Source organism: Carcharodon carcharias, chromosome 1 (assembly GCF_017639515.1).
Source record: "Carcharodon carcharias isolate sCarCar2 chromosome 1, sCarCar2.pri, whole genome shotgun sequence".
NCBI classification, from domain to species: Eukaryota; Metazoa; Chordata; class Chondrichthyes; order Lamniformes; family Lamnidae; genus Carcharodon; species Carcharodon carcharias.
The window spans coordinates 43,209,940-43,233,886 of record NC_054467.1 but is presented as its reverse complement, the minus strand read 5'-3'; positions in this window follow the sequence as shown (position 1 = coordinate 43,233,886).

Genomic DNA, 23,947 nt, shown 5'->3' with positions numbered 1-23,947 from the left:
GTTGTACATGGTTGGCCTGATCAACATGAATCTGGGGCCATATTAGGCATATCGGGATGATACTGGTATTAAAATGGAGTGGTCTTCAAAGGACGCCAAGTGATAATTCCAGTGTCACTTTGGTCTGAAGTTCATGGTCAGCTCCATCAAGGACATGAATCGAAATGACTTGCTCATAAGTCAGTGTTCTGGCCCAGTATTAGCAAGGACATCAACCAGATAGTAAGACCTTGTGAGGCACGTCAGGAACACAAAACCAGTCAGCAGAAAGAGCCACTCCAACTATACAACATCTCATCCACGATGTGGACCAAGCTAGCAACTGACCAAGCAACTGGGCAAGGAAGACTATTTGCCAGTGACTGACCATTATTCTAAATTCCCAATTGTTCAAAAGCTTTGGGGCGCATCGAGTATAGCAGTAACCAGCACTGTTAGCACCATCTTCAGTCTTTTCGGTGTCCCAGTGGAAGTGGTATCAGATAACAGTCCCCAATAAATTGAGAAACCTTTTCAAGATATGTGTGAGAAATGGGTTATCAACCCTATCACGTCATCACCCAGTATCTTCGCTCTGATGGAATGGCTGAACACATAGTCAGAACAGTGATATCACTGATCAAGAAGTGCACAGAAACTGGACAAGACACCCAGGTTGTGTTGCTACACCTTCATGCAACTCTTACGGACTCCAGATTGCCATCACCCATTGAAATCATGTTCTTTCGACTACTGAGAACCACTTTACCAAGCCATCACCTCACTAAGTCATGCACGATCACAAACCAGTCACGTGAAAGCCGGGACAGGATGAAAGACACACAGGTGCTGGTGCTGGATTTATGTGCAGGTGCTGAATTACCACCACTTTACATTGGCCAGAAGGTGAGGGTCTTAAACCCACAAGAACAAATGTAGATCCCAGCCGAAGTGTCAAGATCTGCAACAAATCACAATCCTATGAGGTGACAAAACCAAATAGAGTGATACTCAGAAGGAATAAGGTCCCATGTCAGGGGACTGCCTGCTAGCCAAAGAGAGGGTGACTGTTAGGGGGGAATTAAATATATATATATATTTAAAAAATAAGCACATAGTAAGAATTTGCTGAATATACTTAAAATCTCCAGGCAGCCATGGCTGCTAAACCTATTGACAGTTGAGGGTAAGCAGGTGGACATTGCACACAAAGGGGCTTTGAATTTTGTGTGATTTACACAGTTTCAAAAAATCAGCTAATGTCCAGGCACAGGCAGAACCATTCAAGTGGTACAATGGTGCATTGAAGACTTGAGAGCTGGACTGGAGATAAAACATAACATAAAGTTAGATTAGGCATACTCCTCTCTCAGATAGGGACGGGGCAGATGGTTTAGCTTAGATATGGGAGGACATACAAAGACAAAAAGAGGGCTTTGATAAAACACAAACAGTTCTGAGATATGAGAATCAAGGTCTTTATGTACATATTTTAATTTTGATTGGATAATATACTTATGTATACACTCTTTCAAATAATTGGTTAGCAGAATCACATGTTTATGTACTCAATAGTTTAGTTTTAACAAGGTACCTGTGTGTCGGTTACTGATTGGATGTATTCAAATGTCCTCAAATGTATTGTGATAAGAAAAAGTACAAAAGTCATGAAATGTAATCAATCAGGGAGGTGCTGGGTCTTCCTTCTTAGTAATGATTGCAGCTCCCTTGCATATGCTTGAATAAAACCGGTTAAAGGAAGCCTGAGTCTCTGTGTGATTGGAGAGTGTAACTTCTCCTCTTCAACTGGCCTATGTGGTAGTTACGGGATCGGAGGGTGTGCCCTTCTTCAATTGGCATCATGAACAGGATTTGCCCAGACCTCTGTGAAGGCAGAACAATGATCTGTTAAACAATTTCTTTTTGAAAGATACTCTCCGGTTGTTCGCGTCAGACTAGAACGGAGGTCTAATAGGGCGAATCTGAACGTTTCGGCTATGGAGACTCAGGTGGACAGTTTGTGGGGTGGTCGAGTCCTGTTTGTTGTGGGACGGTCGAGTCCCGTTTGCTGTGGGGCGCTCGAGTCCCCTTTGCTGTGGGGCGCTCGAGTCCCCTTTGCTGTGGGGCGCTCGAGTCCCCTTTGCTGTGGGGCGCTCGAGTCCTCTTTGCTGTGGGGCGCTCGAGTCCCCTTTGCTGTGGGGCGCTCGAGTCCCCTTTGCTGTGGGGCGCTCGAGTCCCCTTTGCTGTGGGGCGCTCGAGTCCCGTTTGCTGTGGGGCGCTCGAGTCCCGTTTGCTGTGGGGCGCTCGAGTCCCGTTTGCTGTGGGGCGCTCGAGTCCCGTTTGCTGTGGGGTGGTTGAGTCCCAGAAGCTCAGGGGAACTGTGGGTCCCTGTTTTAGTGTGGGTGTGGGTGTGGGTGCGTGTGTGTGGATATGGCCGAAAAGACCGAACTCAAGTTCATTGCAGAATGGGGAGGTGAAGGAGACACATCCCTTCACCTCGCCAGGACGCATAGAAAGCTGATCAAGAAAATGAAACAACAAGGTTGGCATCTGAATGACCCACCATTACGATCCAAGGAGTGGTGGAGAGCTCAGACTAAAGATAAAACTGACAAAGCTACAGTACTCATTCTGAGTCTGTATCTGCAACAAACTAAACTAATACAGAAACATCTCGGGGAAGTTGCACTGGTCGCAGCAGCAGGGGACCTGAAACATCCCCTACTGAAATTTTGTAACTTAAAAGAAAGGAATTGATCTAAGTTTCAAGAGCTGTTTGGGCTGAGGAGTGAGAGAGAAAGGGGGTACCCCTAGGTGGTTAATGAGCAGTGACAGGCAGCAGCAGAGAAAATGTGAGCTTCAGTCAGTTTGATTGTCCCTATAGGTGGAGCCTCCAAGATCCCTTTATTCCCCCCACTGATACTTGAAACTTTGTTTAGAGTTAAGTTCAATATTATAGGACTATAAATACATACCTTTATATATATGTTTGTTTATGTGCAAGGAAGCATTTGTATGTGAGCTTTAATGTGTTTTCGTCCCTAAATTGTCATTTGTGTGTGTAGTTCAGCACTTTAGGGTCAAAAGCACTATAATAAATGAAAGGAAAAGTATACTGAAACATTCCAAAGTTTTGAGTATATGGTTTGAGTTGAGATTTCTGACAAAAATCGCAATTTGAAGGTAGTGTAAAGATAAAACAGGGCTTGCCTTTGTTCAAGACGAACCAACCCTTGTACCACCTCCTTGCAGACTAGTAGGGAATAACCCTCATCACCAGCTTCCAAGCTGATTGGGATTGATACATACAAGTTAGTATTCTAAAATTCTGAGGAAAAAAAATTACCTGAAATTCAGAAGGATTCTAGGAAAACCAAAAGACGTAAACACGCGTTCTAGTTGGTTCCAATGGATAAAAAGGGGTTTCATTTGAAGAGATGAATAAAACATTAAAGGAAATCTTTAATTCCAAAAGCACTGTAATTTGAAATAGGGACAATCTTGAGAGGTAAAGTGCAGTGTAATTTAATAGGTTTGAATAACGAGAAGCTATCCAAAGGTAAAGAATGTGTCAATAAACATATGGGACTTCTAATCTGGATACAAGTCATTACACATGAAAAAGAGGTTGTTTTAAGTTTGATAGTGTAAATTACAGTTCTTACAAAGTTTAAAATTTTTGAAGTTTGGTTCTTGATAAAGTTCTCAAAAGGGAATTTTCATTTTAAAAGATTTGACAACAATTGGCATGAATTCAAATGCTGCAAGCTTTTGTATTTGTAAGTCTGTTCCCAAAATGTGAAGTTAAGCTCAAGACCTTGACAAAGTTTGGCAGAAATCCAATTTTTGGCCGAGTTAATGAATCTGGGATAATGCTTAAAAAAAAAGGTCAGACATAATTTAGTGGATTACTTTTGAGACAATAAGATGTTGTTTAAGAAGATAAGGAAGCAAAACATGTCAGTGGCTGACTTCTGTTTTAAAACTGTTATGAGAATACTTTATTGGATTGTAAAATCTCTCCAGACAACCTGAACAAGATAAGATGGTAGCTGTTGCATGTGTAAAATGGTATGAGGAAAGTAGGGAAAGAGGATATAATGTACAAACTGCTTTAAGGGAAATGAATTTGATAATCTGGCCATCAGCTGAGACATTGGAACCGCACAGGGGAGGATAAGCAAAGATCTAGAGACAGAGATCCCCGTTGACATGGAACAGTTAATATGGCCTAAAGAGTAAGGAAACATTTTAAACAATCAAGACAATAGAGAAGCTGACCTCAAGAGAATCTTAGGATGATCTTGGTCGGGAAAAAAATACCATACAGGTAAAACTATTCAGTATCTGTAGTTGAGGCAATTGAAATGTAAGGAGAAATAATACTTAACAATTTACCACAAGATAGATACAGGTAAAGGGAAAGCTGGGAAAAGGCTTAATAGATGTAATGCTGACTATATTAATGTGCCTGCAAGCTACAAAGAGTAAGACCACAGGATTAACACCTTGATGACAGGCAGAGTTAAACGGCTCCCAGAGAGAACTGCCACTGGAAGTGAAGATAGTGAGCCATTGAAAGAAAGGATAAGAAGTTGCATTGTAGAGTGGTGTAGACAGCTTAAGGAATTGAGGTCTGACATGAGACGGCAGGAGATAGTAAACTGGAAGGAGTGGGGGTGCCTACCCAGATGGATTCAGATCAGGGAATTCATTTCACAGGGAGAGTCATTAAAGAAATGTGTAAACTTATGGAGATTAAACAGAAATTCCATATTCCTTACCACCCCCAGAATTCAGGGATGGTGGAAAGGATGAACTGAACTTTAAAAACATCTATAGCCAAAGAAACTCAGGAGACAGGGAACAGCTGGGCCACCGTATTGCCCAGCATTCTGATGTGCCTTAGGGCTACACGAAATAGGGCTACCAGGTTCACCCCATTGAATTGATAACAGGAAGGGCCATGCAATTACCCGAAGGGGTTATAGTAGGAGGAGGGGATGTAGGGCCACTGAAAGGAAGAATTCAGGACCACATAAAGGCATTAAGTGAGCAATAACATGAGTTAAGAAAGGAAGTTAGAGACCGACAGATGGTTAAGGATATGGAAACAGGCAAATCCAAAGAGCAACAACGGACCCCCAAGGGGAATAAGGTGATGGTCAGGGTGAGCCTTGAGCGAACAGGGTTTGCCCCAGGTGGCATGGACCAGATGAGGTAATTATGACAGGTGATACATGCGCACTTGTAGATATGAAAATGAGAAATAAGTGGATGCATTACACACAGTTAAAGATATATGATGAATCACCAAGCGGTTACCCAGACAACAGGAGCCAATGTTAATGTTTCCACAGGTCTGTGATCCTGGCTGTGGGCGTGTCAGCACTGGCATGGGAAGTACCAACAGTCAAAGTCAATAATGACATCTGCCTTCACCCTGGGCAATACATACTACATCCCCAAGGAGGAAGTGGGGAACGGATAAGAAAACCCAACATCTGGATTACGGATCAAGTCACTACATGGACACATCAAATGAACAACTGGGAACAGAACGCCCACATGTGATCACACAAAGAATTGTAAGAGTACTTTACATTTAACAGCACCAGGGCAGCCAGTCCAGCTAACACCACTGGAGTGTAACGACGAGAACTGGACTGGGTAGGTGATATGGGAGATGTAGAACGTACCACCCCCTACGAGATTTTCATCAACAAGTATTTGGATGTATCAAGAGAGTAGTGTGACCACCAGATGGACAGACCTACCTCCCTTTGTTTTGGATCTGGGTCTTGAGGGACAGTATTATCAAGAAACATGTAAATATGTAATAGATAGGCATGATTGTTATGATACACAGTGGCAGAATTTTCTGCCTGTCGGGCAGAAACCCAAGCCAATCTCCGGCAGGCAGGGAAATGATCCCTACCAGAGAAGCAGGCCCTGCTGCCATTTTATGTGGGCAGGCCAATTAAGGCTTCCTGTGCAGGCGGGGCGGGGCAGGGGGGTGGGGTTCTCCAAAAGCGAGAGTGCACTCTTTCGCATATGCGCATGAAAGAGCGCACATCCCCCTGAGGCTAAGTGCTGCCTCAGGGAGATCGCTTACGCTTTTAAAAATATTAAAAATAGAAAAAAATCAATTCCCTAACATGTCCAACTCATGTGGCAATGTCACACGAGATGGTACATGTTCATAATTAACATAATAACTTTATTAAAAATTTTAACACTCGAAATGAAACCTCATCTTGCCTGTGGATGAGGTTTCATGTTTTATCTGCTTCCCGCGGGGCTCCTGGCCTGCCTGCCAACCTTAAGGTTGGACGGGCAGGTACACTAAGTACTTTAATTGATCTGTCAATGGCCTCAATTAGCCATTGACATGTCAGCAGGCCTGCAGCTGATTTTGTTGCGCCCCCGCCTTCTTGAAAATTTAAATGGGGTGGGATGACATTGGGGGTTCTGCCCGATGTCATCCCACGTCATTTTACGCGTTGGCGAGCGGGCCCCGCCCCCTGCTCACCGACGGCATAATTCTGCCCAATGTTTTACTTTGACTACGTGTGGCTATGTACCCACTCAATATCCAGGTGTAGTAAGTCCCCCCCCCCACCGGATGGGATAGTCAGACTAGGAAAGTCAAAAACACTATTACATGATGTAACTATGGTCTCTCTGGAAGTGACATACAATGTCTCAGGACTCCTGTCAGTGTTACATACCACTTGTCACAGCCACCAGAATTCCATAAAATGGGCTAGAAGCCAACTGAAGAGGATAGTCAATGACTATAAATTTCGACTCGTTCCAGAAATTAGACCAAAAGCACAGGTTAGGTTAAAAAGAAGTATACTAGGAGACATCGGAGGGCTATTTGGGAGTGCCAATTCCATACTTAATTCCGGTCAGATCTATGACTTAAATGATTATGCCTCCTGGGTGGCTGCTGAGACTGCCTGAGGACTGCCCTACAATGTGCATGGGACAGGATATGCCCTGACATCCGTGAAGCTACAAAGAGAAGGTCTGCTATGGATCCTTAGGCAGACTACAGATGGGATAATAGACACAGCTGAATCACAAGCCACAGGGAGGGTATGCGATATGCTAGCACGAGATTTAATTTATGGGGTAAAATCCGACATTGAGGATATCAAGTTCGGAACAATTCCCAAACACATGATCGAGTCAGTTTACCAATTAAACCTCATAAATTTATGCAAGGAGCGGCAGGAATTGGTAATTACGCAACCCCAAGGTGGAGGAGAGGATGGAGTTATAAAATTTATCATGGCCATTCCCCAAGAACATTATCCATACAGTGCTTTCCTGAACAGCTACAGGTTCAAGTCCCTAGGAGTAGATAAAGGGGGGATGGTATTCCGCGTAGGACTACGTGGATATATATCCTATGTAAAAGACATGGTACTGATGAGTACTAGAGCTTGTTGTTCAGAATCAAGAAATTGTGTGCTCATGCTAAACGCTGGAGGTATTTGCAAACACAAGCAAAGTTACATTCACTGCTTTACCGATACAGGAAGCATTTAAGGCAATTCAGGTATCCTCAACTCAATGGTGCATGATGACCAGCGAGACTGAGTTCCTTTATGGGGGCTTACTTTGTGCTAGCAACTCAAGTTTCTGCCTACAGGTGACCAATCCATTTACTATAGGATGCTTCCATTTGCTGGGTAGGAGCCCAGGATACTTGTTTAGCCCTTAGTGGGGTGACACATTGTTTATTGATCAAACTCCTGTCAGAATAGCACGCTTAGCCATGCAGGGAGCCACAAGAATAGCTCAATCGTATGTAGAAGATTCTAGAGAGCAAATCGCAAGGGGGCGTGTACAAGTGGATTTAGCCATCCAGTTGGCCAGGAGGTTAGCCTAATCGGCTACTTCCTATGCTATGGTCAGAAGATTGATGAATTAGTGGGAGATTGTTAGAATGGGTATGACGATAGTCACAGGAATTATGCTCTTATGGGCTATCGGACTTTGCTGCTACCAACGTAAAACCTGGAAAGAGACTCTTCAGGCACAGACAGTAACAAACCAAAGGTTCAGTTCCCCAACCTATGCATACTTCAAGGGGGAGGACAGGAAAAGTGAAAGTTATGTTATACAACCAGTTGGTTTAGGATTCCTCTGGCGGTCTGGATGACTGGCCACCCAATGGACCAGAAGAGGAATTCTCAACTTAATGTGTGGCCAGCTTGGGATTTGCCAAGGGCCAAAAGGAGGGACTGTTAGGGGGAAATTAAATATATATATATATATTAAAAAAAGAAGCACATAGTAAGAATTTGCTGAACATAATTCTCCAGGCAGCCATGGATGCTAAACCTATTGACAGTTGAGGGTAAGCAGATGGACATTGCACATAAAGGGGCTTTGAATTTTGTGTGATTTACACAGTTTCAAGAGATGAGCTAATGTCCAGGCACAGGCAGAACCATTCAAGTGGTGCAATGGTGCATTAAAGCCTTGAGAGCTGGACTGGAGATAAAACATAACATAAAGTTAGATTAGGTATACTCCTCTCTCAGATAGGGACGGGGCAGATGGTTTAGCTTAGATATGGGAGGACATACAAAGACAAAAAGAGGGCTTTGATGAAACACAAACAGTCCTGGGTTATGAGAATCAAGGTCTTTGCGTACATATTTTAATTTTGATTGGATAATATAATTATGTATACACTCTTTTGAATAGCTGGTTAGCAGAATCACATGTTTATGTGCTCAATAGGATAGTTTTAACATGGTACCTGTGTGTTGGCTACCAACTGGATGTATTCAAATGTCCTCAAATGTATTGTGATAAGAAAAAGTACAAAAGTAATGAAATGTAATAAGTCAGGGAGCTGCTGGGTCTTCCTTCTTAGGAATGATTGCGGCTCCCTTGCATATGCTTGAATAAAACCAGTTAAAGGAAACCTGAGTCTCTGTGGTCGCTGTGTGATCGACGAGTGTAACTTCTCCTCTCCAACTGGCCTATGTGGTAGTTATGGGATCAGAAGGTGTGCCCTTCTTGAGTGGCCAATCAGCATCATCTATATACCTGCATGTATGTTTTTCTTACAAAGAGGCAACAAGCAACACACAAACCACACCAACAACTGGTGATAGTCAATCCAAACACAATCTTCAGGATGAGAGAACAGACAGCTCAAAGGCATACCCCTTGTAGTTGTTATAAGGCCTGGTTGAGTCAGCTAACAACCAATGCATTTCCAAACACAGACAACAATTTGAGAAATAACACTCCAGGTATTCGTGTTACAGTTGAATGTTCTAGTAAATTGTTTTTGTCGTTGTAATTTTTCTGCTCCACAAGAGATGCAAGGAGGGCTGTCCTCCTTCACGTGGACAAATCAGGAACAGAGGTACTTCTCCAAAAAACTGAGCACAAAAAAGATTAACCAATGGTCTACATGCATCCCATGAGCAATATAAACAGCTGATAGATACCAGTGAATTGTTTTTTCAACTGTAGGTCATTACTGAATTTGATCACGTAAGTAATGTGTTCGTTATACTGATAAGGTCTATGAATGGTACAAAAATCATACTCCACAGAAGGACTAAATGGCATAATGGGATACAATATTACCTTTTCACCTCAGGGACCTAAGTATAAATGTAGTCCTAACTTATGGCATGAAGGTCTCCTAGATCTGTAAAGGTCCTAATACGGAATTGTATCAATTTCAACCAGGCTTCTAATAAGTGCAAGTCCATAGCCTAAACTGACCATCTGTCAATACTAATTCATAATAAATTGCCAGTGTCAGGGCGGATGGCTGGTTTGAGAAATAACAATGTACCACTAGTGCAGTAGGAAGTTGGTTTTTGAGGTTGAGCTGTGGCACATTATTGAGGCAGTACATATGTTATTGATTATCTGAGGAATGGCTCACACGAACATTGTTGTCTTGATTTTAACTCTGAACATTTTTTGCATGGGGCAGTAGCGAGATGGATTTAAAACTCACCTGCTGCTTCTGAGAACAGTCCAGGGGCTCATTACATTGGGATTGATAGGTTTCCACTGAATTGGCTGACTTGAAGGGCAACCAATCCATATCTGGGCTTCAATTTCTGATGATCAGCCAGCGTTTAATTAAAGTGGGAAAGCACCTCTTAAGATGAGCTGAATTCCTTTGTGGCTTGTTTCATTTGCAAGGTAGTGGAAGAAATGCCTTTTGAGAAATTAATCAGGGGCCAAGATTCTCAGAAGCTTCCTTGGAGGCCTGTGAGGGCAAGGAGGGAACTTGTGTTCCCAACCAATGCTAAGAACATAAAAAGTGGGAGCAGGAGTAGACCATTCAGCCCCTCGAGCCTGCTCCACCATTCAATAAGATCATAGCTGATCTTCTTGTGTTTTGATTTCCACGTTGCCATCTAACCCTGATAACCTTTGATTCCCTTACCTAACAAGAATCTATCTACCTCTGCCTTACAAAAATTTAATGACCCCACCTCCACCACCTTCTGAGGCAGAGAATTCCAAAATCACACAACCCTCTGAGAGAAAAAAAATTCTCTTTGTCTCTGTTCTAAAAGGGGGACCGCTAATTTTAAAACAATGCCTGTTAGTTCTGGACTTATCCACAAGAGGAAACATCCTTCCAATGTCCACCTTGTCAAGGCCGCGCAGGATCTTGTATACTTCAATCAAATCACCCCTCACTCTTCTAAACTCCAGTGAAAACAAGCCCAGTCTGTTCAACCTTTCCTCATAAAACAACCCACTCATTCCAGGTATCAATCCAGTAAACCTCCTTTGAACTGCCTCCAATCCATTTACACCCTTCTTTAAATAAGGAGACTAAAACTGCACACAGTACTCGAGGTGCAGTCTCACCAATGCCCTGTATAACTGAAGCATAACATCCTTTCTTTTATGTTCAATCCTTCTCATCATAAAGGATAGCATTCCATTAGCCTTCTTAATTACTAGCTGTACCTGCATATTAACTTTTTGTGACTTGTAATATCATACCTAGATTCCTCTGCACCTCAGAATTATGCAGCCATCCTCTATTTAAGTAATAAGCTGCTTTTTTGTTCTTCCTGCCAAAGTAAATAACTTCACATTTGCTCACACTAAACTCCATTTGCCAGATCTTTGCCCACTCACTCAACCTCCTTATGTCCTCTTCAAAACATACTTTCCTACTTATCTTTGTGTCATCTGATAGCAGGGACGGTAATCACTCCATCCATCAGAAGTGGAGAGAGATTTCAGAGGTCATCAGATTCAGAAGGATCACACCCAGATCTGGATCCAGTATAGGAAGCATTTCAGTTATCTTACTGTTGTGGAGTATCTAAAAACACTTAACACAGAGTCAGCTGTAAATGAATCAAGCAGCAGTCTATTCAATACAAGTATGCATACACAGGAATGCTCTCTCAGCTGCTCTAAGAGGCAATTCGAAGTTACACAGTTTCTGTCCATGATTTATACCATCTCTGGGAGAGTTACCATTAACTCACAATGTCCATATCTTTGTATGTCTAATTCATTGCAATCTTAATTACAAGTGAGTTTACAACATAAACAGGGAATGACCTGTTCATTGCCTCCACAGTTACAGAGGAATTTGTAAAACAATCATGGAGTGACCTGACCGTTAGCACAAACGATGTGCCAAAATATGAACTTTGCTTATCTATTCTGACATTTCACTGCAGTGCATAGTCATCTGCATATCTTGACCCTCAGGTCAAGCTTTCAATTTATTACAGTATAACTCATAGACCATTCATCATTTTATTTTATCATGACTGAAAGGTCACATTCATTAGCTTTATCATGGACTGACCCATAGGCTAGTTATTCAAGGTCTTAATCATTCTAGTTTTTTTTTACTGCAAGTGCTTTTAAACTTATATTTGCAACTTGACCAAGCTTGGATAATCCCATGATACATCCTGATTCATTACTAGAATAGCAAAAGTGAGTGGTCTTTATTCATCTCTCTAACTTTACAACATATGGCTACAATCCTTCACCGCTCCCCAACACTCTCAACAATTCTCTTCCCTCCGTGACATCCCTCCACCCAATATAAAGCCACAGTTGACCACCTTTCATTCTCATTACAAACACACTCTTTCTTGCACCCTTCACACCAGACATTGCCAGCATTCTTCTCTCACTTGCTAGCCTTAACAGAATCACCAACTTTTGGCAGGATCCTTCCTCAATTCACACTCCAGATACTTGCTTCCCTTTCAGCACCTATCATGCATCCATCTTGTTTCTTCTCCTTCTCACTATGTGCACTACCAGTAAAAACCTCCAGACATTGCACTTTTCTTTTCAGTAATCACTCACTTCTACACTTTGCCCTTAGATAGAAGTGATGTGCTCCAGCCCCATAAAAGTGACAGTGGTCCAGCAGGTGGGACATACTTTCTCCTCTCGCAGGATATCAGCATCTTTTCTTCCTTGCTAGCCCCTTAAATAATATCTAATACTTTACCAGAAAACCAGCTGGTCCTGTCTAGCATGTCAGTCAGAAGTTATAATGTCTTCAGCCTCTTCAGCCTGACACCCCCTGACTCAAACAGCCAGAAGTCTCTGACCACAATTATCTCAAAGATGGGCCAACAGTCGCTGTTCACTAGCTCCTCTAAAGACACTGGGACAGCACCTCATATTGATAGTAGAGTCAGGAAATTTCTAGCAACAATTAACTTTGTGGAATAAGCTTGGTGTTTCAGTACTAAGACAAATAACACTCTTAGGATGATATCACACTTCTTTGATGATATCAGTATAGTATTGTAGGTTTATAAGAAAATAATTTCCTTTGGATCTTACAATATGATTTAAAAATAAACTGCATAATAAGGGTCTTTCAAGGAAGCCTGGAATCTGGAAAGAATAACTTATTGCACAACACTGAATTCATTGGATAAGTGAATTTAACTGGATAAAAATCAATGATGTTTTTGTGACAGCCTATTATTTAACACAGAAGATTTGACAGAAAGTAAATCAAGAGAGTTTTATACACTATGCAAACATCTTCCAAATTGTGAATCTTGCACAAATAGTATTTTTTACAAGGTACAGTGCCATAAAATGACATTTGACCAAGGTAGGTAGACTTTTTAATCATGTCGTTGACTTTTGATTTCTATGAATTCAGACTAGACCTTCTCAGTGGGAGTGCAGTTACTTTTTCAGGGTAACAATTAAACTAGTATAATTTAAAAACCTGAGAACTGAAATGCCAAGCTAACACCATTGTGGGAATACCATCGCCACAAGAGCTATTGCAGTTCAAGAAGAAGGCCCATTGCCACATTCTCGGGGCAACTAAAAAGGCCAATAAATGTGATCTTGCCAGCTTTACCCATATTGTTACGGCCATGTAAAGAGGGGTAAAAATGATTCCCCTATCATGCCACTCCAAGTCTGACCATAACAGGTTTTGTTGAAGGATTTAGAAGGATGAAGGAATTTTACTCAATGTCGGTGTTTAACCATTTATGTATTGATTGTAAAGAGACAAGTCTGACAGGTTTTCTTGAGGGTTAAGATAAAAAGGGGTTAATTTTTATTGGTTGAAAACCCACCCAAGAAAAGGTAGAAAAATATTTTAAAAGGTAAACATGCACTTCTCGAACTTTCATGACCCACATTCATACACACACAAGCAAGCAAATTTTACAAGTTACACTGTAGGTAGTTACTTTCTTAGCCAAACTAAAGTTTAATGCTGAAGGATAAAAACTTGAGAGTTCACTGTTTATGAGTCTTTGGCTGTTCACTGTCTCTGCAGCAAAAATGTTTCTAAGTTACTTTAGATTTCAGGAGTTGATTTGAAGTCCATGTAAATGCATTTGCCGGAGACAATTTCTTTTTAATCTGTAACCCGTTTCTTCCAGAAGTCAATGAGTTTTGCACCTGACATTCCTTTTGATGGAAAATTCAAGATTTCTGTGCTGGATTTTCAAACTGTAAGAGATGGGAGCTTAATCTGGGAGAAGAGAGAAGGGTGCTCCTTGCTGCTTCATTGGCAACTTTTCCTGATGACTGATTGTTTGCAGCTTTCATGCTGTATTAAAGAGATTTCAAAATGGTTACTTCAGTCACATGATCTGTCTCTCCTCATAATAATTTCAGAATGTATTTATTTATCTGATGTCAGAGCTGACGGTGCTTTTGTTTCATGGCTGGGAGTGTGAGTAGATTCTGTAATGTCCCAGCCATTAACCATTGAATGAGTCATTATCCACCTTGAGGAAAACGTATTTCATGAAACTATTGTTCTAGCAGATTTTCTCTCTCCACTGGAGAGGTAGTCTTATAGAAATGTAAATGGAGGTCCAGGACATTTTTTCTGTAAATCCTTTTGAAGTAGTTCTTGACATCCTCAAGTGTAAAATTCTAGAGAAGGATGTTGTGGCATGTGTGAATTGTATCCCATGTTGGAACTTTCCAGGGCTGGTCAAATTGCAATACCATACATCAGGTGACTCGTGGCAGTCAGCTTTGGTCAGTCTCTTCTCTTACCTTTAAAAAGTCCTTTTTAAACAGTTCATATGCTTCGTCAGCCAGTGAAATTACAGATTAATATCACTCATGCACAAGTCACCTCATCATGACAGTGTCCTGAGACCAAAAGTCTTTGAAATGAATGGATAGTATTTAGGAGGCTTTGCTCCATCTAACCCATCCTTACATCTATGTCCTCATTTTGAAGGGTGAACCAATTACAATTCTGTGTTTAATGGATGGAAGTTATATTTTTTTTCTGGATGATCATCTGAAAATGATTAGGTATAACATTGGCTGAAAGTGACATATTGGGCTGAAATTTAACTTTCTGGAGCACATGGGTTTGACAATGGTTGGAACATTAAAAGTGGAGAAATCATCAGGCCTCAGGAAGCCAATTCCGTCACACCAATTTCCATATTTAACTGTTGTGTGTCAGGCTATGCACATGCAAAACCTTCAGGGCAGGCAAGTTGTCAACTTAAAGGTGTTAATAACTCAATTACAGCAATGTTAACAAGATTTTTGCAATTTAACTGTGAGCCCACGAGTCTCCCAGGCTGCCTGGAACTCGCCAGTGAAAGCAAGGTGAGAACACAGCAGCAACTGAGGAGGCTGAAGACATGACAGGGAAATATGCTAGCACAAACTGAAAACCTCACAGCTGCTTTCTTGCCTGCTGTGGTTAATTTCATAACTTTAGCAGTTATTTTGAAACTTTGGAGCATGTACGTTTGATCTTCATTTGGAGCTCTAATCTATCACATCAGTATGGAGTATGCTGTATTATTTTGGACCTTGGGTGAGGACTAGCAACATCAACAGCACAACAGGAACAGGAAAGGCAGGCCAAGCACCAGCAGGAACACTAGTGTCAGGAGGGGCAACGACTGCAGCAGCAGGAGTACAAGTGTCAGATAGGCATCAACAGCACCAGCAGGAGCTAAGGCCTCATCTGCCTGCACAGGTGGATATAAAAGATCCCATGATGCTATTTTGAAGAAGGGTAGAAGAGATATTCCTGGTATCCTGGCCAATATTTATCCTTCAATCAATGTCCCAAAAATAGGTTATCTAGACATTATCATATTGCTGCTTGTAGGAGTTTGCTGTGCATAAATTGGCTGCTACATTACAACACTGAGTACACTCAAAAGTACTTCACTGGCTGTAATGTGCTTTGTGGTGTTTGTGAAAAGTGCTATATAAATGCAAGTCTTTCTGCAAGTAAAATGCTAGACAAAAATGGGCAGCATGGCAAAGTGGTAGAAATGAATAATATTTGGCCGGGCTTTCCCTAAAATATGCAAAGTCAGTTAGCGGGCAGGATAAAGGGCATTCCATCCACTGGCCGCAATGGTGGGTTTTTGTGGCAAAACGTCCACATCACAGCTGATTAATTATTCATCCACTGGAACATGGCATTCCATTGGCGGGCGGCATCTGATTCACCCACCCCGCTGTGACCTTAGCGCTCCCTAACTCCGGGCACCTTATTTAAACAGCGCCCCTGCACAGCATTCACACTCTCTGCAACAGCTCCAGTGAAGACTTGGCTCCCAAAAGTAGAAAGCATGTTGCGCCCAAATTCATGACACCTCATTGGAGCACCTGTTGAATGCAGTCGTGGTCTGCCGCAATGTCTTTTACTCCCGCTGTGGCCACAGGCCTTCCACTAAGGTGACCAATCCAGCTTGGGAGGCGGTTATAGCTGTGGTCGGTGCAAACACCCTGCAGAAGAGGTCAGCTACCCAGTGCAGGAAGACGATGAACAATCTCATCAGTTCCGCCAGTGTAAGTCAACCATCTCATCACTCTCAACTCACACACTGTCAAGCCCATCACACATTCACAAGGATCTCGCTTGCTGATACCTCAAGGGACACATCACCATTCACTTTCACACACACTCACATCTCCATCTCGCCTCATCTCCTCTGGAGTTTGCATCCTAATCCTGTCCTGGGCTCTGCCTGCCACCCACACATGCCAGGCATCCTTATTATTTGCCCTTGCATGCGTCTTGCTCATACTCTGTCCATCTGTCTTCATGCAGGACAAGCTGGCTCATAATAAGAAGGAGAGGTCCCATATCGGAAGTGGAGTTCCTGAGATAAGGTTCTCACATACTTTGAGAACAGGGCCATAGAGCTGGCCACAGAGGACGTAGAGTGTGCTTGTTCTGACAGTGAGGTCGGTGGCACACACCAAAGTGAGGATCCTGTACTAGAACATCCATCTGATACTGTGAGTGATTTCTCCTGTTTCGGAGTCGCCTGCCATGCACTAATTGTCTCTCCTTTCTTTCATAGGCACATCTGGAAAGCTGCCGAGGGCATTCACAAGCCAGGACCTCAACTCCAGCCACAACAACACCTCAGTTGAGGAACTTGAAGACAGCACCTTTGAAGACCCATCACAGCACTCACCCACAACCTCCACCAGCTCAGAGACATACACCTCGGTGGAACTTAATTCCAGAGTAGCCTCAGAGTCACATACTGATAACCACAGTGCACCATCTTCTCCACAGCAGGCAGAGGTTGCCGGCATTTGAAAGGCTGCTTGAGGTCATGATTCTGCTGAGTCCAAGTCTGATGATGAACTCCAGACTCAGTCCTAAATCAGTTGCTGAAGCTGCAAAGACAAGCACGGGAACAACAGAAAGAAATGTCAGTTGCACTCTTCAGATTGCAAAGCATGATGGAGGAGTTTGACCGCCGTGCCAATGCACCAAGGTTAACACTGGAAGGTTGGCAGCCGCCATGGAGACCTTGGTCCAGGACATCAGTCCTGCCCTGCTGCTGGAGCTGCAGTCCATTGCTGTAGCCAGTGGTGTCAGCCATCAGTATCAATGCGAGAGGGCTGCAGGGCATCTCGATCTCAGTGCAGCTGCCCTTTCTCCTCAGGAAGAAGGACAAGCAGCTCAACAGCGCACGGCCATGCACCCAGGCGACTCTGGGTGTGTCTGACCCATCCAAATTCGCTCTTCCTGTGACCCCACCAGCTCCAGCTCCACAGGCCAAGGATGGTGCACCTGCCCCGCTGCTGGATACTCAAAGCAGGCCAGGGCCCACCAGGTCTCAGCCTTCCAGAGGACGCCCTCAAAGTTCATTGCAGACAACAAGGAATAACAGCCAGCACGCTGCCTCCACCTCCACTGTGGATGTCAGGGGAGCACCAAGACAATAACAGCAGGGTAAGGAAACGGATATGGGTAAAAAGATATAATTGCACAATGTTGGCACGGGTGTGAACCACATGTATATAATGTTCATAATGTGAATAGACTCGAAATTATTTCATATTTCCTCTTGTCTATGGCTCCTTCTTATGACGAGCTGTGTTACTATCAATCATGTGATACCTTGGTTCCTGCATGCAATCATGGAAATTGTCTCTATCCTAGACTTCTCCTCTGTGCAGTGTGCTACCATCTCACCACAGTGAGCATTCCATTTCAATATAATGCCCCATATTAGTAATGCCTGTACCTTCATGTTAAGTGTGCTTGTGGAACAAACCTCATTCGCATTCCTTGTAGGGTCCCGTCATGTGCATTCTTGGTTCTGAATGATTAAGGCAGGGGTGTGCCCCTGTCTCGTCTGCATTCTTGACAGGTGAAAGTGTGATGTTTAAGGAGAGATGTGCTATCGCAAGGTACAGGCTCATACTGTCCATCTACCTGCTGTTTCTCGGCAGGGCTATAATGATATGAGCCTTTACTCAGAGCTTATGTGCGCTGCTCTCAGCCAAACAGATTTCTGATGCTCCCAGTGTCAATCTGCTGAGCTCAGCAAAAACTGGGACAACCTTGCCACCTCAAGGTGACAAAGCAATGGCACATTTGTGTGCAGGCACTGAGCCATCCAACCGTAAGCATTTCTCACCTTGTAGTTGGGACTATTGCAGGGAGAAGGGTCTGGTCACTGAGTTGGTAGACAATATGTGTCCCATCACCTTGACACTCCAAGAGATTACTGTTCTACTTCCAAATGGTGATTTTTGGAGGCTAAAACAGCCTTCAGGTATGCTCTGGAATCACACATCATTGCTTCAGGCATGATTGAGAGGTGCAAAGGGATAGGACCGAGTACGTGATGAAGCAGAACAATGCTCCTAACAATGGCGCGTGCTCTTGAGAGCTTCATGTTCTCTGATCAACTTGGACTTTGTTAGGGCCAGGGCTGGCTATGAGGGCACATTGGTTGTGGGAAACAAGAGGCATCTCAATATCAGTCAGCCAAATGTCTGACCTCATCATGCTCAGGTGCTCCACATCCACATGAGGGCTTAGAGAAATGCAGCTCAGGATCCCTAACTTTAACTGCCGGATGTCACCGTCATTTCAGGGAGTGTATCACAGCCAGTTGAATCATCTCTAAGTGCAGTCACAGCAGCGATATTTCATCAGCTGCCTTGTACCAAGTGTTATGTTTCTGTGTAACACATTGTGCAAGGCTGTGTTGGTTCTGATGGATCTCTATGAGGAGCCTTGTCATATTAAAGGCATGCAGGCACTAGGCCACTGAGGATCGTGCAAGTGCCCCTGTATCTTGAAGGATGCTATTGTAACTGGGATGCTGGAATGACATGTGTAGAGGCAACATTTTCTGATGTCTGATGCCGTAACGCCCTCCTCCTGCTAACACCTCATCTCAGCATGGATATATGTCCTCGAGGCTTGCTCATCGGTCACAGCATCAGGGCAATTTAATTGTTCTGTGCAAAGATGCACTGTCATCTGGAAGTTCATGGGTGAAATTAGAAGAGTAGCTATGCTGGTGGTCATTCTGGCCCATGATGGAGGAGAGTTGTTCCATAGGATCCTCAGTGCATCTCGTCATCCTCCTCCTACTAAAATCTGCTGGCAATGAGGGATTCACGAGTATGCCTGCCTCGTCTGGCCCATGCAATGGCCTCTTCACCTGCACCTTGGTTTCCAAGACCTCATCGCCATCATCCCCTTCAAGGTCCTCTGCATCAGAGGAGATATGCAGCTCCTCCACCTCATCACCTTCGAAGTCCTCCCCCTTTGTCGTACCAGCTTGCGTAACACGCAGCAAGCCATGATGATGCATGAGACCCTCTGGCGAATGTACTGGAGCGCTCCGCCAGACCTGTCCAGGCATCGGAATTTTCAGGATCCCTGTAGTGTGTTCCACTAATGTCCGGGTTGCAGCATGATCCTCATTGTGCCTTCTCTCTGCAGGAGTCTGAGGCTACCATACGGGTATCATCAGCCACGTCCTTTGCGGATAAGGAGCCAAGGAGCTAACCTGCATTCTGTATGGTCCCTCGAAGATGTCAAGGATCTGAGACCTACTCAGCATGTACAAGTTGTGGATGCTACCTGGGAATCTGGCACACACCTGCATGATATGTTTGTTATTGTCACACACCAGCTGGACATTGAGTGAGTGGTAGACTTTCTGGCTGATGTACTGGACTGCCTGTTGCCAGGGAGCCACATGAGTGCAGGTAATGGCACCTGTGGGAAACCTGAAAGCTCTGCAAAGCCCAATGCTCTTGCGTCCTGGCTTACTTGATCTCTGAAGTGGACAAAATTGTGGGCCTTTGCAAAAGGGCGTCTGTGATCTCCTGGATGCATTTTTGTGTGGATGCATATAAGATGCCGCAGAAGTCCCCAGTGGAGCCCTGGAAGGAGGCACCGACATTGAAGTTGAGTGTAGCAGTTACTTTCACAGCCACTGGTAATGGATTCCCTCCAAGTCCCTGTGGTACAAACATGACAAATGTGAGTCACCAGATCCCTTGACGTGTGAAGACGTCTGCGACACGCTCACACTCATCTGCAGATAACACATGCAACATCTATACAGCCTGGGCGTAGCAAGTATTTTATGCCTATAATTAAGGCTGTCTGAGGATCATCCTCTGCATCCAGAGGAGGACCAGCTGCCCCTTAGTCTTGAGGGTTCTGTCCTCCCTTTGGCAAGCCAGGCGCCACCATCACCCTCTTCTCATTCTTCTCTCCTGCCTATAAGCAATAATGCAGGCTGCAATAACACCAGGCTCCGTCTTCCTGATGACCTCCTCACTGCAGGATCAGTGAGAGACACACAAGAGTCAGTATTTGTTGCCAAAGGTCCACTTTCTGTCTGTGATTGTGGGCTCAAGGCCTTTTCACATATGCCAGAGAGTACTGGCCCCTGAAATGATGCCCAGTGTGGGGTGTGCATGAATGTTCACCACAAACCCTTCCACTCCCAGCCCACATGACCGACTGGCAGCAGCTTTGGCCAGCCGACTGGATGTTCTGCTTTCAGCCCAGGCTCTGGGGTCAACATAACCTGTACTCCAAAACTGCGCTGTTTGGACTGAACACGAGGATTAATGTTCAGTGAGTACAAGAGATTATAGGGTCCGGAGGCTTCTCCTCTGTGAGTGGTGAATGGCTACATTTCTAAGGGGGTTCTCAAGCTTGTCCAGTCACCCAATAGTTCTGCTGTTCCATAATACTCTGGTGAAATTGAAGACTGCAAACAAGGGGTTAAAACTAGGGAAACAATCATTGCCATTTTGAGGGATCAGTATTGCATGAATACGCATTGTTGTTTCACTTTGCTGACTCCCTGTATATCAATTGAACAGTTGCTGACCTATCCCAGCTGTGCCCCTGTCCTCATTTTGGAACCATCAATTCAGTTGGGTGGCCTTTTCGTGGCCCCCGCCACCCCTCACACCGGTCATGTGTCTCAGTGCAACTCTCCATGCTTGTTGTCCCCAATGCCCTGCCCTTGCCCTGCAGCCCCTTCCCTACCCTCATTCCTCTCTGGCCCCTTCCCCAGTGGAGTCTTTGCCCTCCAGCCCCTTCCCTACCCTCTGTCCTCTCTGGCCCCTTCCCCAGCGGAACCTTTGCCCTGCAGCACAGTAAAAGTCACTCCCACTTTAACCCTGTTGTGGTGCCTGTAGAGACTTGTTTTGAGATCCCCCTGAAACTGATGCGAAGCCTGGTGGTGACCCCTGTGGAGTGCTGCACAATGCAAGGTATGCACACTCACCTCGGGGTCAGGAGAGAAGTGCGCAGCGTTTAAATCCTGTTGTGAAACACATCTTTCTAATTGCATGCCAATGTGGGCTCTTAATCCAGAGTGGAGGGAATGATTCTAGCAAGCAGACGTCATAATGAGATGCTGATTTATGTTAATGACATTTGTAACGTTCAGCAGTGGGAAACGCCACCCGCCATTGATGGCTGAAGTGCACAATCGCTTCCTCGTTTTACATCATCATAAAACAATTTTGGGCCTTCTCGCAAGATTTAGCTCTCATGCCTGTCATGACGCCTGCTGCAACCGGGAGCGGAAAATCCTGGCCTTTATGTGGTTCAACAATAAAACAGAAACTTATTAATCTATCTATGTGTAGCACATTTATGTGAATACTCTTGTGCAACCACAAATCTTTACTCTTCCTCTTCCTAACATTTCCATGTGTTACAATCCCTGTGGCTTCAGCGAAGTTAGAGGCACTTTATTCATATCCTTACTCTGACCACTGAGAAGTTCTTGGCTAACGTACTCTAGGTTTTGGAGCTTGAGGGTTCCATAGAGTCATAGAATAGTTATAAGACAGAAGAAGGCCACTCGTCTCATCGTGCCTGCGCTGGCTCTCTGGAGAGACAATTCGCATACTACCATTCCCGCGCCTTCTCCCTATAGCCCTGCACATTCCTCCGTTTCCAATAATAATGCAGTTCCCTCTTGAATGGTTTGATTGACCCTGCCTCCACCACAATCAGTAGTGCATTCCAGATCCTAACCACATGCTGCATGAAAAGAAATTTGCTCATGCCACCTTTGTTTCTTTTTCTAATAACTATAAATTTTTGTCTTCTGATTTTTGATCCTTTCACCAATGGAAGAGTTTATCCCAAACTACACTGTCCAATCCCTCATGATTTTGAATATCTCTGTCAAATCTCCTCTCAACCTTTCTACCCCAAGGAACAGTCCCAACTTCCCCAATCTATCTACATAACTGAAGCTCCTCGTCGCTGGTACCACTTTCGTGAAATTTTTTCTGCACCCTCTCTAATGCCTTCACTTCTTTCTTACAGTGTGGCACCCAGAACTGGACACAATATTCCAGTTAATTCTGTAAAAGACTGCTCCATCTCTTGTGCAGTGGCAGCCTTGGGCATTGGGACACAAGCAACATTTGGCTGGTGGTGGGGTGGGAGGGATGGTGGGAGGAAGCAATGGGTGAGAGTGGAAGATTTTTATGCTGAGTCCCCACTTCCATGTTCCCTTTTACCATCAACCCTCTCGTGGCCACACACAGTTCCCAGCTGGTGTGTGCTGGAGAACAATGTGCTGCAGATTAGTAAGGCGATGAAAGGTCAAGGCTAGGGTTTCATGAATCCTATTTAAGGTAGTATTCATAGTGTGCAAGCCATTGGTGAAAACCTGCATGCACTCGTTTGATTACGTTTAATATTTCATGCAGATGGTCGCTTTTTCCATGAATGAAAGCGTCATTGCAAAGGTCCGTGATATCATGCCACTCATGCTTGAGATAGTGTCCTCCAATCTCTTGGCAAGCATGCACAGTGGGCTCGAACACCTGCCAGTCTGCTGTTGCTCCAGGAGTCTCCTCCTCATTGATGGTCCCTGAAATTCAGCATCTGCCTCCAGCTGAACAGAACTTGGAGAGCCCTCCAGCCTGCAATGGCCTCCACTGCTGAACTCATCTCTACCAATTGTTCTTGCAAATTTGTAACATGTGAATGACCAGGTGAAAACCCAATTGTCTTTCTTACCAGTGCCACCAAAGTTTGATTATCTGAGCTGGTGGATAGTCAACATTAGTCCTGAGATGGTGCACGCTCGGAATGAATGACCTTCTTTGAGGAGTTATTGCTGATCTCTTGCACCATCACCTGTGGGATGTTTGGAGGCCCTGTGGGAGATTAAAGACATGAATTAAAAATGTCAAGCTAAGAATGTTTTATGTGACCATTATGCACATTATCATATTTCACTCACTGTTAAGATCAGTTCAGCATGAGTGAATGTTGTATGCCATGTGGCTGTCTGATATTTAATTCTGTCACCAGGTAGCTGAGAGGCTCCCGTCTCTCTATTTCCAATGGCCAAGCATACTGAGACTCCGCAGATGTCCAGTGCTGCAGGATAAGGTCTGGTATATACAGGGTTAATGTGGGACTGAGTACAATATCACCCACACAGTGATGTAAGAAGGCACATGACCCAGACCTAGGATCAGTGAGGTGTTGGCTAGAGACGTGTTAAGACTTGAACATGGAGATAGATCCTTGCCTGTACCCTTTACTGTTACAATTAATTAATAAAGACTTGCTATTAATATACAGAAGAATATGAAGACTTCCTGAACAGCCACATTCTATAACTAACACCATTACAACATGCTGGTAGCAGTGGGATCA